We start from the raw sequence: 13,375 nt of genomic DNA, 5'->3' as shown, positions 1-13,375 counted from the left end.
GTGTGTGTGTGTGTGTGTGTGTGTGTGTGTGTGAAGTGGTTGATGGTCGGGCACCCATAAGGTGTTGGAGAAGGAGCTCTGGTGTGGATGGCTGTGGTAGCTGGTATGTGAGTGTGGGTGGGAAGATTCCATAGGAAGAAGGTTGTTGGTGTGGAAGTGAGTGGTCCCGGTTCCTGGGTGGTAGTTGGTGTGAAGGGCTGGTGGCAATGGTGGTAGCTGGTGTGGAGGCAGTGGTGGTAGTTGGTGTGAAGGGCTGGAGGCAATGGTGGATTGCAGAGGAGGTTTTCTTGATATAGAAAAAAAAAAAAAAAAAGGCAAATAAAATCCCCCATCTTTTTATTTTCAACATCCCACATGCTTCTTGACATCGACCTCGCCTCAGTCCATCCATGCACCGATATCTTCCAATCCACCAGACATCCCAGGTTCTCACGATCCATCTCTTTTAACAGCTGCCATCTTCAGGGTCTTGACAGGATTCGAACTCACAACCTCTTCGCTCCAAGGCGGCTGCTCTAACCACTATGCCGTGGGAGCTGCTTGTCAGGCATATGCGGCGACCAAGGTCTTGGCCTGTTTTGGCACACAGAGCAACTGCACAGAGGAAAGGGGGGGGGGGGGGACTCCAACCTAAGGTGGAGCTAGCTCTCAACTGGCTATGTCAAGATCTCTGAATGCTAAGTGGTTAGCCTTGCCACCTTACAGTGTGAAGGTGGTGGGTTCAATCTATAAATGTAACTTAGATGTAAGTTTTGTCAAACCACAAAAAGATCAAAGAGTTACATTCGTAGATCTTAAAGGGATACTCGTGTGTCAATTTTTTTTTTTTAAATTAACTGGTGCCAAAAAGTTAGACAGATTAGTAAATGACTTGTATTTAAAGCTCTTTACTCTTATCAGCTGCTTTATACTACAGAGGAAGTTGTATGGTTCTTTTCTGTCTGACCACAATGCCCCACCAAGAAAAAATTGTGCATTAGCGGGCATTTGTATTTGAACCAAGGACCTCTTGAACCTCTGCGCTCCACGGTGGCTGCTCATCAACTGGATGAGTCGACCAAAATCTTGCAGTGCAAAGCTAGTGGGGGTCTGCTATAAACAACATATGTAGGATGTGGTTAAGCTGTAAAAAAAAGCATGCATGTGTTAGGGGGCACTCGGATTTGTACCAAGGACCTCTTGATCTGCAGTCAAATGCTCTACCACTGAGCTATACCCCCGCAACATGCAGCTCATCTGTACCTCAACATTTTTAATTTTCTGCAATAAACTACATATGTGGGATACGGTTAAGCTTGTAAAGAAAAAAAATGTGTGTTACGGGCACTCGGACCTCTTTACATGCAGTCAAATGCTCTACCACTGAGCTTCAGCCCCACAACATGTGGCTTGTTTGTACCTCAACGTTGCCTCCAGCCCTTCACACCAACTACCACCACTGCCTCCAGCCCTTCAGCCCACCACCCAGGGCCACTCACTTCCACACCAACAACCTTCTTCCTATGGCGCCTCCCCCCCACCACCACCACTACATATGTAGGATATGGTTAAGTCGTAAAGCAAAAAAATGTGTGTTAGGGGGCACTCGGATTTGAGCCAAGGACCTCTTGATCTGCAGTCAAATGCTCTACCACTGAGCTATACCCCCGCAACACATGGCTTGCCAGGGTAACCGCACAGAGGGGGGATTCGAAGCTAAGTCCGAACTAGCTCTCGGCTTGCCTGTACTATCCCAGTCAAATGTATATGAACCGGTGGGGAAAAAAATGATTTTGTCAAAACAGGCCAAGACCACAGTCATCCTTGCTAGTTTCCATGAAGCTCTCATGGTCTAGTGGTTAGAGCTGCTGCCTTGGAGCAGAGAGGTTGTGAGTTCAAGTCCTGTGAACACCCTGAAGCTCGTTTGGAGAAATTGTGGCAGCAGAGTGTGGAAGCGGAGGAGTGTGTGTGTGTGTGTGTGTGAAGTGTGTGTGGTTGATGGTCGGGCACCCATAAGGTGTTGGAGAAGGAGCTCTGGTGTGGATGGCTGTGGTAGCTGGTATGTGAGTGTGGGTGGGAAGATTCCATAGGAAGAAGGTTGTTGGTGTGTAAGTGAGTGGTCCCGGTTCCTGGGTGGTAGTTGGTGTGAAGGGCTGGTGGCAATGGTGGTAGCTGGTGTGGAGGCAGTGGTGGTAGTTGGTGTGAAGGGCTGGAGGCAATGGTGGATTGCAGAGGAGGTTTTCGTGATATAAAAAAAAGGCAAATAAAATCCCCCATCTTTTTATTTTCAACATCCCACATGCTTCGACAGACACAACACCACTTTTGGCAGATCCCCAACCTAGAATCCTCCATTCCAGGCAGTGGACCACCTTCCACGATGCCCCACAACTACACCTTCCTCCGCAACGCCCTCTAACCACTTACTTACCTCGACAACTGCTCTCCTTGACATCCTCCTCGCCTCAGTCCATCCAGCGACATGCTCCAGGGTCTTCAGGGACATTGCTCTCCATTCCGCTCTTCCTGACATCCACCTCGCCTCAGTCCATCCATGCACCGATATCTTCCAATCCCATGAGTGGTGGTGGTGTGGGTGGGAAGGTTCCATAGGAAGAAGGTTGTTGGTGTGGAAGTGAGTGGTCCCGGTAATTGGTGTGAAGGGCTGGTGGCAGTGGTGGTAGTTGGTGTGGAGGCAGTAGTGGTAGTTGGTGTGAAGGGCTGGAGGCAATGGTGGATTGCAGAGGAGGTTTTCTTGATATAAAAAAAAAAAAAAAAAAAGGCAAATAAAATCCCCCATCTTTTTATTTTCAACATCCCACATGCTTCGACAGACACAACACCACTTTTGGCAGATCCCCAACCTAGAATCCTCCATTCCAGGCAGTGGACCACCTTCCACGATGCCCCACAACTACACCTTCCTCCGCAACGCCCTCTAACCACTTACTTACCTCGACAACTGCTCTCCTTGACATCCTCCTCGCCTCAGTCCATCCAGCGACATGCTCCAGGGTCTTCAGGGACATTGCTCTCCATTCCGCTCTTCCTGACATCCACCTCGCCTCAGTCCATCCATGCACCGATATCTTCCAATCCCATGAGTGGTGGTGGTGTGGGTGGGAAGGTTCCATAGGAAGAAGGTTGTTGGTGTGGAAGTGAGTGGTCCCGGTAATTGGTGTGAAGGGCTGGTGGCAGTGGTGGTAGTTGGTGTGGAGGCAGTAGTGGTAGTTGGTGTGAAGGGTTGGAGGCAATGGTGGATTGCAGAGGAGGTTTTCTTGATAAAAAAAAAAAAAAAAAAACAAAGGCAAATAAAATCCCCCATCTTTTTATTTTCAACATCCCACATGCTTCGACAGACACAACACCACTTTTGGCAGATCCCCAACCTAGAATCCTCCATTCCAGGCAGTGGACCACCTTCCACGATGCCCCACAACTACACCTTCCTCCGCAACGCCCTCTAACCACTCACCTCGACAACTGCTCTCCTTGACGTCCTCCTCGCCTCAGTCCACCTTCCACGATGCCCCACAACTACACCTTCCTCCAACCACTTACCTCGACAACTGCTCTCCTTGACATCCTCCTCGCCTCAGTCCACCTTCCACAATGCCCCACAACTACACCTTCCTCCAACCACTTACCTAGACAACTGCTCTCCTTGACATCCACCTCGCCTCAGTCCATCCATGCACCGATATCTTCCAATCCACCAGACATCCCAGGTTCTCACGATCCATCTCTTTTAACAGCTGCCATCTTCAGGGTCTTGACAGGATTCGAACTCACAACCTCTTCGCTCCAAGGCGGCTGCTCTAACCACTATGCCGTGGGAGCTGCTTGTCAGGCATATGCGGCGACCAAGGTCTTGGCCTGTTTTGGCACACAGAGCAACTGCACAGAGGAAAGGGGGGGGGGGGGACTCCAACCTAAGGTGGAGCTAGCTCTCAACTGGCTATGTCAAGATCTCTGAATGCTAAGTGGTTAGCCTTGCCACCTTACAGTGTGAAGGTGGTAGGTTCAATCTATAAATGTAACTTAGATGTAAGTTTTGTCAAACCACAAAAAGATCAAAGAGTTACATTCGTAGATCTTAAAGGGATACTCGTGTGTCAATTTTTTTTTTTAAATTAACTGGTGCCAAAAAGTTAGACAGATTAGTAAATGACTTGTATTTAAAGCTCTTTACTCTTATCAGCTGCTTTATACTACAGAGGAAGTTGTATGGTTCTTTTCTGTCTGACCACAATGCCCCACCAAGAAAAAATTGTGCATTAGCGGGCATTTGTATTTGAACCAAGGACCTCTTGAACCTCTGCGCTCCAGGGTGGCTGCTCATCAACTGGATGAGGCGACCAAAATCTTGCAGTGCAAAGCTAGTGGGGGTCTGCTATAAACAACATATGTAGGATGTGGTTAAGCTGTAAAAAAAAGCATGCATGTGTTAGGGGGCACTCGGATTTGAACCAAGGACCTCTTGATCTGCAGTCAAATGCTCTACCACTGAGCTATACCCCCGCAACATGCAGCTCGTCTGTACCTCAACATTTTTAATTTTCTGCAATAAACTACATATGTGGGATACGGTTAAGCTTGTAAAGAAAAAAAATGTGTGTTACGGGCACTCGGACCTCTTTACATGCAGTCAAATGCTCTACCACTGAGCTTCAGCCCCACAACATGTGGCTTGTTTGTACCTCAACGTTGCCTCCAGCCCTTCACACCAACTACCACCACTGCCTCCAGCCCTTCAGCCCACCACCCAGGGCCACTCACTTCCACACCAACAACCTTCTTCCTATGGCGCCTCCCCCCCACCACCACCACTACATATGTAGGATATGGTTAAGTCGTAAAGCAAAAAAATGTGTGTTAGGGGGCACTCGGATTTGAGCCAAGGACCTCTTGATCTGCAGTCAAATGCTCTACCACTGAGCTATACCCCCGCAACACATGGCTTGCCAGGGTAACCGCACAGAGGGGGGATTCGAAGCTAAGTCCGAACTAGCTCTCGGCTTGCCTGTACTATCCCAGTCAAATGTATATGAAAAAATTGATTTTGTCAAAACAGGCCAAGACCACAGTCATCCTTGCTAGTTTCCATGAAGCTCTCATGGTCTAGTGGTTAGAGCTGCTGCCTTGGAGCAGAGAGGTTGTGAGTTCAAGTCCTGTGAACACCCTGAAGCTTGTTTGGAGAAATTGTGGCAGCATAGTGTGGAAGCGGAGGTGTGTGTGTGTGTGTGTGTGTGTGTGTGTGTGAAGTGGTTGATGGTCGGGCACCCATAAGGTGTTGGAGAAGGAGCTCTGGTGTGGATGGCTGTGGTAGCTGGTATGTGAGTGTGGGTGGGAAGATTCCATAGGAAGAAGGTTGTTGGTGTGGAAGTGAGTGGTCCCGGTTCCTGGGTGGTAGTTGGTGTGAAGGGCTGGTGGCAATGGTGGTAGCTGGTGTGGAGGCAGTGGTGGTAGTTGGTGTGAAGGGCTGGAGGCAATGGTGGATTGCAGAGGAGGTTTTCTTGATATAAAAAAAAAAAAAAAGGCAAATAAAATCCCCCATCTTTTTATTTTCAACATCCCACATGCTTCGACAGACACAACACCACTTTTGGCAGATCCCCAACCTAGAATCCTCCATTCCAGGCAGTGGACCACCTTCCACAATGCCCCACAACTACACCTTCCTCCGCAACGCCCTCTAACCACTCACCTCGACAACTGCTCTCCTTGACGTCCTCCTCGCCTCAGTCCACCTTCCACGATGCCCCACAACTACACCTTCCTCCAACCACTTACCTCGACAACTGCTCTCCTTGACATCCTCCTCGCCTCAGTCCACCTTCCACAATGCCCCACAACTACACCTTCCTCCAACCACTTACCTCGACAACTGCTCTCCTTGACATCCACCTCGCCTCAGTCCATCCATGCACCGATATCTTCCAATCCACCAGACATCCCAGGTTCTCACGATCCATCTCTTTTAACAGCTGCCATCTTCAGGGTCTTGACAGGATTCGAACTCACAACCTCTTCGCTCCAAGGCGGCTGCTCTAACCACTATGCCGTGGGAGCTGCTTGTCAGGCATATGCGGCGACCAAGGTCTTGGCCTGTTTTGGCACACAGAGCAACTGCACAGAGGAAAGGGGGGGGGGGGGACTCCAACCTAAGGTGGAGCTAGCTCTCAACTGGCTATGTCAAGATCTCTGAATGCCTCAGTCCACCTTCCACAATGCCCCACAACTACACCTTCCTCCAACCACTTACCTCGACAACTGCTCTCCTTGACATCCACCTCGCCTCAGTCCATCCATGCACCGATATCTTCCAATCCACCAGACATCCCAGGTCATACAATGACTTGTATTTAAAGCTCTTTACTCTTATCAGCTGCTTTATACTACAGAGGAAGTTGTATGGTTCTTTTCTGTCTGACCACAATGCCCCACCAAGAAAAAATTGTGCATTAGCGGGCATTTGTATTTGAACCAAGGACCTCTTGAACCTCTGCGCTCCAGGGTGGCTGCTCATCAACTGGATGAGGCGACCAAAATCTTGCAGTGCAAAGCTAGTGGGGGTCTGCTATAAACAACATATGTAGGATGTGGTTAAGCTGTAAAAAAAAGCATGCATGTGTTAGGGGGCACGCGGATTTGAACCAAGGACCTCTTGATCTGCAGTCAAATGCTCTACCACTGAGCTATACCCCCGCAACATGCAGCTCATCTGTACCTCAACATTTTTAATTTTCTGCAATAAACTACATATGTGGGATACGGTTAAGCTTGTAAAGAAAAAAAATGTGTGTTACGGGCACTCGGACCTCTTTACATGCAGTCAAATGCTCTACCACTGAGCTTCAGCCCCACTACTACATATGTAGGATATGGTTAAGTCGTAAAGCAAAAAAATGTGTGTTAGGGGGCACTCGGATTTGAGCCAAGGACCTCTTGATCTGCAGTCAAATGCTCTACCACTGAGCTATACCCCCGCAACACATGGCTTGCCAGGGTAACCGCACAGAGGGGGGATTCGAAGCTAAGTCCGAACTAGCTATCGGCTTGCCTGTACTATCCCAGTCAAATGTATATGAACCGGTGGGGAAAAAAATGATTTTGTCAAAACAGGCCAAGACCACAGTCATCCCTGCTAGTTTCCATGAAGCTCTCATGGTCTAGTGGTTAGAGCTGCTGCCTTGGAGCAGAGAGGTTGTGAGTTCAAGTCCTGTGAACACCCTGAAGCTCGTTTGGAGAAATTGTGGAAGCGGAGGAGTGTGTGTGTGTGTGTGTGTGTGTGTGTGTGTGTGTGTGTGTGTGTGTGTGTGAAGTGGTTGATGGTCGGGCACCCATAAGGTGTTGGAGAAGGAGCTCTGGTGTGGATGGCTGTGGTAGCTGGTATGTGAGTGTGGGTGGGAAGATTCCATAGGAAGAAGGTTGTTGGTGTGGAAGTGAGTGGTCCCGGTTCCTGGGTGGTAGTTGGTGTGAAGGGCTGGTGGCAATGGTGGTAGCTGGTGTGGAGGCAGTGGTGGTAGTTGGTGTGAAGGGCTGGAGGCAATGGTGGATTGCAGGGGAGGTTTTCTTGATATAGAAAAAAAAAAAAAAAAGGCAAATAAAATCCCCCATCTTTTTATTTTCAACATCCCACATGCTTCTTGACATCGACCTCGCCTCAGTCCATCCATGCACCGATATCTTCCAATCCACCAGACATCCCAGGTTCTCACGATCCATCTCTTTTAACAGCTGCCATCTTCAGGGTCTTGACAGGATTCGAACTCACAACCTCTTCGCTCCAAGGCGGCTGCTCTAACCACTATGCCGTGGGAGCTGCTTGTCAGGCATATGCGGCGACCAAGGTCTTGGCCTGTTTTGGCACACAGAGCAACTGCACAGAGGAAAGGGGGGGGGGGGGACTCCAACCTAAGGTGGAGCTAGCTCTCAACTGGCTATGTCAAGATCTCTGAATGCTAAGTGGTTAGCCTTGCCACCTTACAGTGTGAAGGTGGTGGGTTCAATCTATAAATGTAACTTAGATGTAAGTTTTGTCAAACCACAAAAAGATCAAAGAGTTACATTCGTAGATCTTAAAGGGATACTCGTGTGTCAATTTTTTTTTTTTAAATTAACTGGTGCCAAAAAGTTAGACAGATTAGTAAATGACTTGTATTTAAAGCTCTTTACTCTTATCAGCTGCTTTATACTACAGAGGAAGTTGTATGGTTCTTTTCTGTCTGACCACAATGCCCCACCAAGAAAAAATTGTGCATTAGCGGGCATTTGTATTTGAACCAAGGACCTCTTGAACCTCTGCGCTCCAGGGTGGCTGCTCATCAACTGGATGAGGCGACCAAAATCTTGCAGTGCAAAGCTAGTGGGGGTCTGCTATAAACAACATATGTAGGATGTGGTTAAGCTGTAAAAAAAAGCATGCATGTGTTAGGGGGCACTCGGATTTGTACCAAGGACCTCTTGATCTGCAGTCAAATGCTCTACCACTGAGCTATACCCCCGCAACATGCAGCTCATCTGTACCTCAACATTTTTAATTTTCTGCAATAAACTACATATGTGGGATACGGTTAAGCTTGTAAAGAAAAAAAATGTGTGTTACGGGCACTCGGACCTCTTTACATGCAGTCAAATGCTCTACCACTGAGCTTCAGCCCCACAACATGTGGCTTGTTTGTACCTCAACGTTGCCTCCAGCCCTTCACACCAACTACCACCACTGCCTCCAGCCCTTCAGCCCACCACCCAGGGCCACTCACTTCCACACCAACAACCTTCTTCCTATGGCGCCTCCCCCCCACCACCACCACTACATATGTAGGATATGGTTAAGTCGTAAAGCAAAAAAATGTGTGTTAGGGGGCACTCGGATTTGAGCCAAGGACCTCTTGATCTGCAGTCAAATGCTCTACCACTGAGCTATACCCCCGCAACACATGGCTTGCCAGGGTAACCGCACAGAGGGGGGATTCGAAGCTAAGTCCGAACTAGCTCTCGGCTTGCCTGTACTATCCCAGTCAAATGTATATGAACCGGTGGGGAAAAAAATGATTTTGTCAAAACAGGCCAAGACCACAGTCATCCTTGCTAGTTTCCATGAAGCTCTCATGGTCTAGTGGTTAGAGCTGCTGCCTTGGAGCAGAGAGGTTGTGAGTTCAAGTCCTGTGAACACCCTGAAGCTCGTTTGGAGAAATTGTGGCAGCAGAGTGTGGAAGCGGAGGAGTGTGTGTGTGTGTGTGTGTGTGAAGTGTGTGTGGTTGATGGTCGGGCACCCATAAGGTGTTGGAGAAGGAGCTCTGGTGTGGATGGCTGTGGTAGCTGGTATGTGAGTGTGGGTGGGAAGATTCCATAGGAAGAAGGTTGTTGGTGTGTAAGTGAGTGGTCCCGGTGGTACCTGGGTGGTAGTTGGTGTGAAGGGCTGGTGGCAATGGTGGTAGCTGGTGTGGAGGCAGTGGTGGTAGTTGGTGTGAATGGTGGATTGCAGAGGAGGTTTTCGTGATATAAAAAAAAAAAAAAAAAAAGGCAAATAAAATCCCCCATCTTTTTATTTTCAACATCCCACATGCTTCGACAGACACAACACCACTTTTGGCAGATCCCCAACCTAGAATCCTCCATTCCAGGCAGTGGACCACCTTCCACGATGCCCCACAACTACACCTTCCTCCGCAACACCCTCTAACCACTTACTTACCTCGACAACTGCTCTCCTTGACATCCTCCTCGCCTCAGTCCATCCAGCGACATGCTCCAGGGTCTTCAGGGACATTGCTCTCCATTCCGCTCTTCCTGACATCCACCTCGCCTCAGTCCATCCATGCACCGATATCTTCCAATCCCATGAGTGGTGGTGGTGTGGGTGGGAAGGTTCCATAGGAAGAAGGTTGTTGGTGTGGAAGTGAGTGGTCCCGGTAATTGGTGTGAAGGGCTGGTGGCAGTGGTGGTAGTTGGTGTGGAGGCAGTAGTGGTAGTTGGTGTGAAGGGCTGGAGGCAATGGTGGATTGCAGAGGAGGTTTTCTTGATATAAAAAAAAAAAAAAAAAAAAAGGCAAATAAAATCCCCCATCTTTTTATTTTCAACATCCCACATGCTTCGACAGACACAACACCACTTTTGGCAGATCCCCAACCTAGAATCCTCCATTCCAGGCAGTGGACCACCTTCCACGATGCCCCACAACTACACCTTCCTCCGCAACGCCCTCTAACCACTTACTTACCTCGACAACTGCTCTCCTTGACATCCTCCTCGCCTCAGTCCATCCAGCGACATGCTCCAGGGTCTTCAGGGACATTGCTCTCCATTCCGCTCTTCCTGACATCCACCTCGCCTCAGTCCATCCATGCACCGATATCTTCCAATCCCATGAGTGGTGGTGGTGTGGGTGGGAAGGTTCCATAGGAAGAAGGTTGTTGGTGTGGAAGTGAGTGGTCCCGGTAATTGGTGTGAAGGGCTGGTGGCAGTGGTGGTAGTTGGTGTGGAGGCAGTAGTGGTAGTTGGTGTGAAGGGCTGGAGGCAATGGTGGATTGCAGAGGAGGTTTTCTTGATATAAAAAAAAAAAAAAAAAAAAAAGGCAAATAAAATCCCCCATCTTTTTATTTTCAACATCCCACATGCTTCGACAGACACAACACCACTTTTGGCAGATCCCCAACCTAGAATCCTCCATTCCAGGCAGTGGACCACCTTCCACGATGCCCCACAACTACACCTTCCTCCGCAACGCCCTCTAACCACTTACTTACCTCGACAACTGCTCTCCTTGACATCCTCCTCGCCTCAGTCCATCCAGCGACATGCTCCAGGGTCTTCAGGGACATTGCTCTCCATTCCGCTCTTCCTGACATCCACCTCGCCTCAGTCCATCCATGCACCGATATCTTCCAATCCCATGAGTGGTGGTGGTGTGGGTGGGAAGGTTCCATAGGAAGAAGGTTGTTGGTGTGGAAGTGAGTGGTCCCGGTAATTGGTGTGAAGGGCTGGTGGCAGTGGTGGTAGTTGGTGTGGAGGCAGTAGTGGTAGTTGGTGTGAAGGGTTGGAGGCAATGGTGGATTGCAGAGGAGGTTTTCTTGATAAAAAAAAAAAACAAAACAAAAAAAAGGCAAATAAAATCCCCCATCTTTTTATTTTCAACATCCCACATGCTTCGACAGACACAACACCACTTTTGGCAGATCCCCAACCTAGAATCCTCCATTCCAGGCAGTGGACCACCTTCCACGATGCCCCACAACTACACCTTCCTCCGCAACGCCCTCTAACCACTCACCTCGACAACTGCTCTCCTTGACGTCCTCCTCGCCTCAGTCCACCTTCCACGATGCCCCACAACTACACCTTCCTCCAACCACTTACCTCGACAACTGCTCTCCTTGACATCCTCCTCGCCTCAGTCCACCTTCCACAATGCCCCACAACTACACCTTCCTCCAACCACTTACCTCGACAACTGCTCTCCTTGACATCCACCTCGCCTCAGTCCATCCATGCACCGATATCTTCCAATCCACCAGACATCCCAGGTTCTCACGATCCATCTCTTTTAACAGCTGCCATCTTCAGGGTCTTGACAGGATTCGAACTCACAACCTCTTCGCTCCAAGGTGGCTGCTCTAACCACTATGCCGTGGGAGCTGCTTGTCAGGCATATGCGGCGACCAAGGTCTTGGCCTGTTTTGGCACACAGAGCAACTGCACAGAGGAAAAAAAAGCATGCATGTGTTAGGGGGCACTCGGATTTGAACCAAGGACCTCTTGATCTGCAGTCAAATGCTCTACCACTGAGCTATACCCCCGCAACGTGCAGCTCATCTGTACCTCAACATTTTTAATTTTCTGCAATAAACTACATATGTGGGATACGGTTAAGCTTGTAAAGAAAAAAAATGTGTGTTACGGGCACTCGGACCTCTTTACATGCAGTCAAATGCTCTACCACTGAGCTTCAGCCCCACAACATGTGGCTTGTTTGTACCTCAACGTTGCCTCCAGCCCTTCACACCAACTACCACCACTGCCTCCAGCCCTTCAGCCCACCACCCAGGGCCACTCACTTCCACACCAACAACCTTCTTCCTATGGCGCCTCCCCCCCACCACCACCACTAGATATGTAGGATATGGTTAAGTCGTAAAGCAAAAAAATGTGTGTTAGGGGGCACTCGGATTTGAGCCAAGGACCTCTTGATCTGCAGTCAAATGCTCTACCACTGAGCTATACCCCCGCAACACATGGCTCACCAGGGTAACCGCACAGAGGGGGGATTCGAAGCTAAGTCCGAACTAGCTCTCGGCTTGCCTGTACTATCCCAGTCAAATGTATATGAACCGGTGGGGAAAAAAATGATTTTGTCAAAACAGGCCAAGACCACAGTCATCCTTGCTAGTTTCCATGAAGCTCTCATGGTCTAGTGGTTAGAGCTGCTGCCTTGGAGCAGAGAGGTTGTGAGTTCAAGTCCTGTGAACACCCTGAAGCTCGTTTGGAGAAATTGTGGCAGCATAGTGTGGAAGCGGAGGAGTGTGTGTGTGTGTGTGTGTGTGTGTGTGTGTGTGTGTGAAGTGGTTGATGGTCGGGCACCCATAAGGTGTTGGAGAAGGAGCTCTGGTGTGGATGGCTGTGGTAGCTGGTATGTGAGTGTGGGTGGGAAGATTCCATAGGAAGAAGGTTGTTGGTGTGGAAGTGAGTGGTCCCGGTTCCTGGGTGGTAGTTGGTGTGAAGGGCTGGAGGCAATGGTGGATTGCAGAGGAGGTTTTCGTGATATAAAAAAAAAAAAAAGGCAAATAAAATCCCCCATCTTTTTATTTTCAACATCCCACATGCTTCGACAGACACAACACCACTTTTGGCAGATCCCCAACCTAGAATCCTCCATTCCAGGCAGTGGACCACCTTCCACGATGCCCCACAACTACACCTTCCTCCGCAACGCCCTCTAACCACTTACTTACCTCGACAACTGCTCTCCTTGACATCCTCCTCGCCTCAGTCCATCCAGCGACATGCTCCAGGGTCTTCAGGGACATTGCTCTCCATTCCGCTCTTCCTGACATCCACCTCGCCTCAGTCCATCCATGCACCGATATCTTCCAATCCCATGAGTGGTGGTGGTGTGGGTGGGAAGGTTCCATAGGAAGAAGGTTGTTGGTGTGGAAGTGAGTGGTCCCGGTAATTGGTGTGAAGGGCTGGTGGCAGTGGTGGTAGTTGGTGTGGAGGCAGTAGTGGTAGTTGGTGTGAAGGGCTGGAGGCAATGGTGGATTGCAGAGGAGGTTTTCTTGATATAAAAAAAAAAAAAAAAAAAAAAGGCAAATAAAATCCCCCATCTTTTTATTTTCAACATCCCACATGCTTCGACAGACACAACACCACTTTTGGCAGATCCCCAACCTAGAAT

At 49.2% G+C, this 13,375-nt stretch overlaps 8 non-coding genes across 8 annotated transcripts; all 8 read right to left on the bottom strand.

The window, feature by feature from the left end:
- Positions 1 to 1,576: 1,576 nt before the first annotated feature.
- Positions 1,577 to 1,648, bottom strand: TRNAC-GCA (transfer RNA cysteine (anticodon GCA)). The gene has a single exon. It is a non-coding gene; the product is annotated as a tRNA-Cys (tRNA).
- A 2,780-nt stretch (positions 1,649 to 4,428) lies between these two features.
- On the bottom strand, positions 4,429 to 4,500 carry TRNAC-GCA (transfer RNA cysteine (anticodon GCA)). The gene has a single exon. It is a non-coding gene; the product is annotated as a tRNA-Cys (tRNA).
- Positions 4,501 to 4,856: 356 nt separating this feature from the next.
- On the bottom strand, positions 4,857 to 4,928 carry TRNAC-GCA (transfer RNA cysteine (anticodon GCA)). Its single transcript has one exon. It is a non-coding gene; the product is annotated as a tRNA-Cys (tRNA).
- Positions 4,929 to 6,615: 1,687 nt separating this feature from the next.
- TRNAC-GCA (transfer RNA cysteine (anticodon GCA)) lies at positions 6,616 to 6,687 on the bottom strand. The gene has a single exon. It is a non-coding gene; the product is annotated as a tRNA-Cys (tRNA).
- Positions 6,688 to 6,896: 209 nt separating this feature from the next.
- TRNAC-GCA (transfer RNA cysteine (anticodon GCA)) lies at positions 6,897 to 6,968 on the bottom strand. Its single transcript has one exon. It is a non-coding gene; the product is annotated as a tRNA-Cys (tRNA).
- A 1,874-nt stretch (positions 6,969 to 8,842) lies between these two features.
- On the bottom strand, positions 8,843 to 8,914 carry TRNAC-GCA (transfer RNA cysteine (anticodon GCA)). Its single transcript has one exon. It is a non-coding gene; the product is annotated as a tRNA-Cys (tRNA).
- A 2,794-nt stretch (positions 8,915 to 11,708) lies between these two features.
- Positions 11,709 to 11,780, bottom strand: TRNAC-GCA (transfer RNA cysteine (anticodon GCA)). The gene has a single exon. It is a non-coding gene; the product is annotated as a tRNA-Cys (tRNA).
- A 356-nt stretch (positions 11,781 to 12,136) lies between these two features.
- Positions 12,137 to 12,208, bottom strand: TRNAC-GCA (transfer RNA cysteine (anticodon GCA)). The gene has a single exon. It is a non-coding gene; the product is annotated as a tRNA-Cys (tRNA).
- Positions 12,209 to 13,375: the final 1,167 nt, after the last annotated feature.

The sequence above is a fragment of the Hyla sarda genome, chromosome 2 (assembly GCF_029499605.1).
Source record: "Hyla sarda isolate aHylSar1 chromosome 2, aHylSar1.hap1, whole genome shotgun sequence".
Taxonomy (NCBI): Eukaryota; Metazoa; Chordata; class Amphibia; order Anura; family Hylidae; genus Hyla; species Hyla sarda.
Note: the sequence above shows the minus strand (reverse complement) of the source record. Positions and strands in the feature narration are given on the sequence as shown.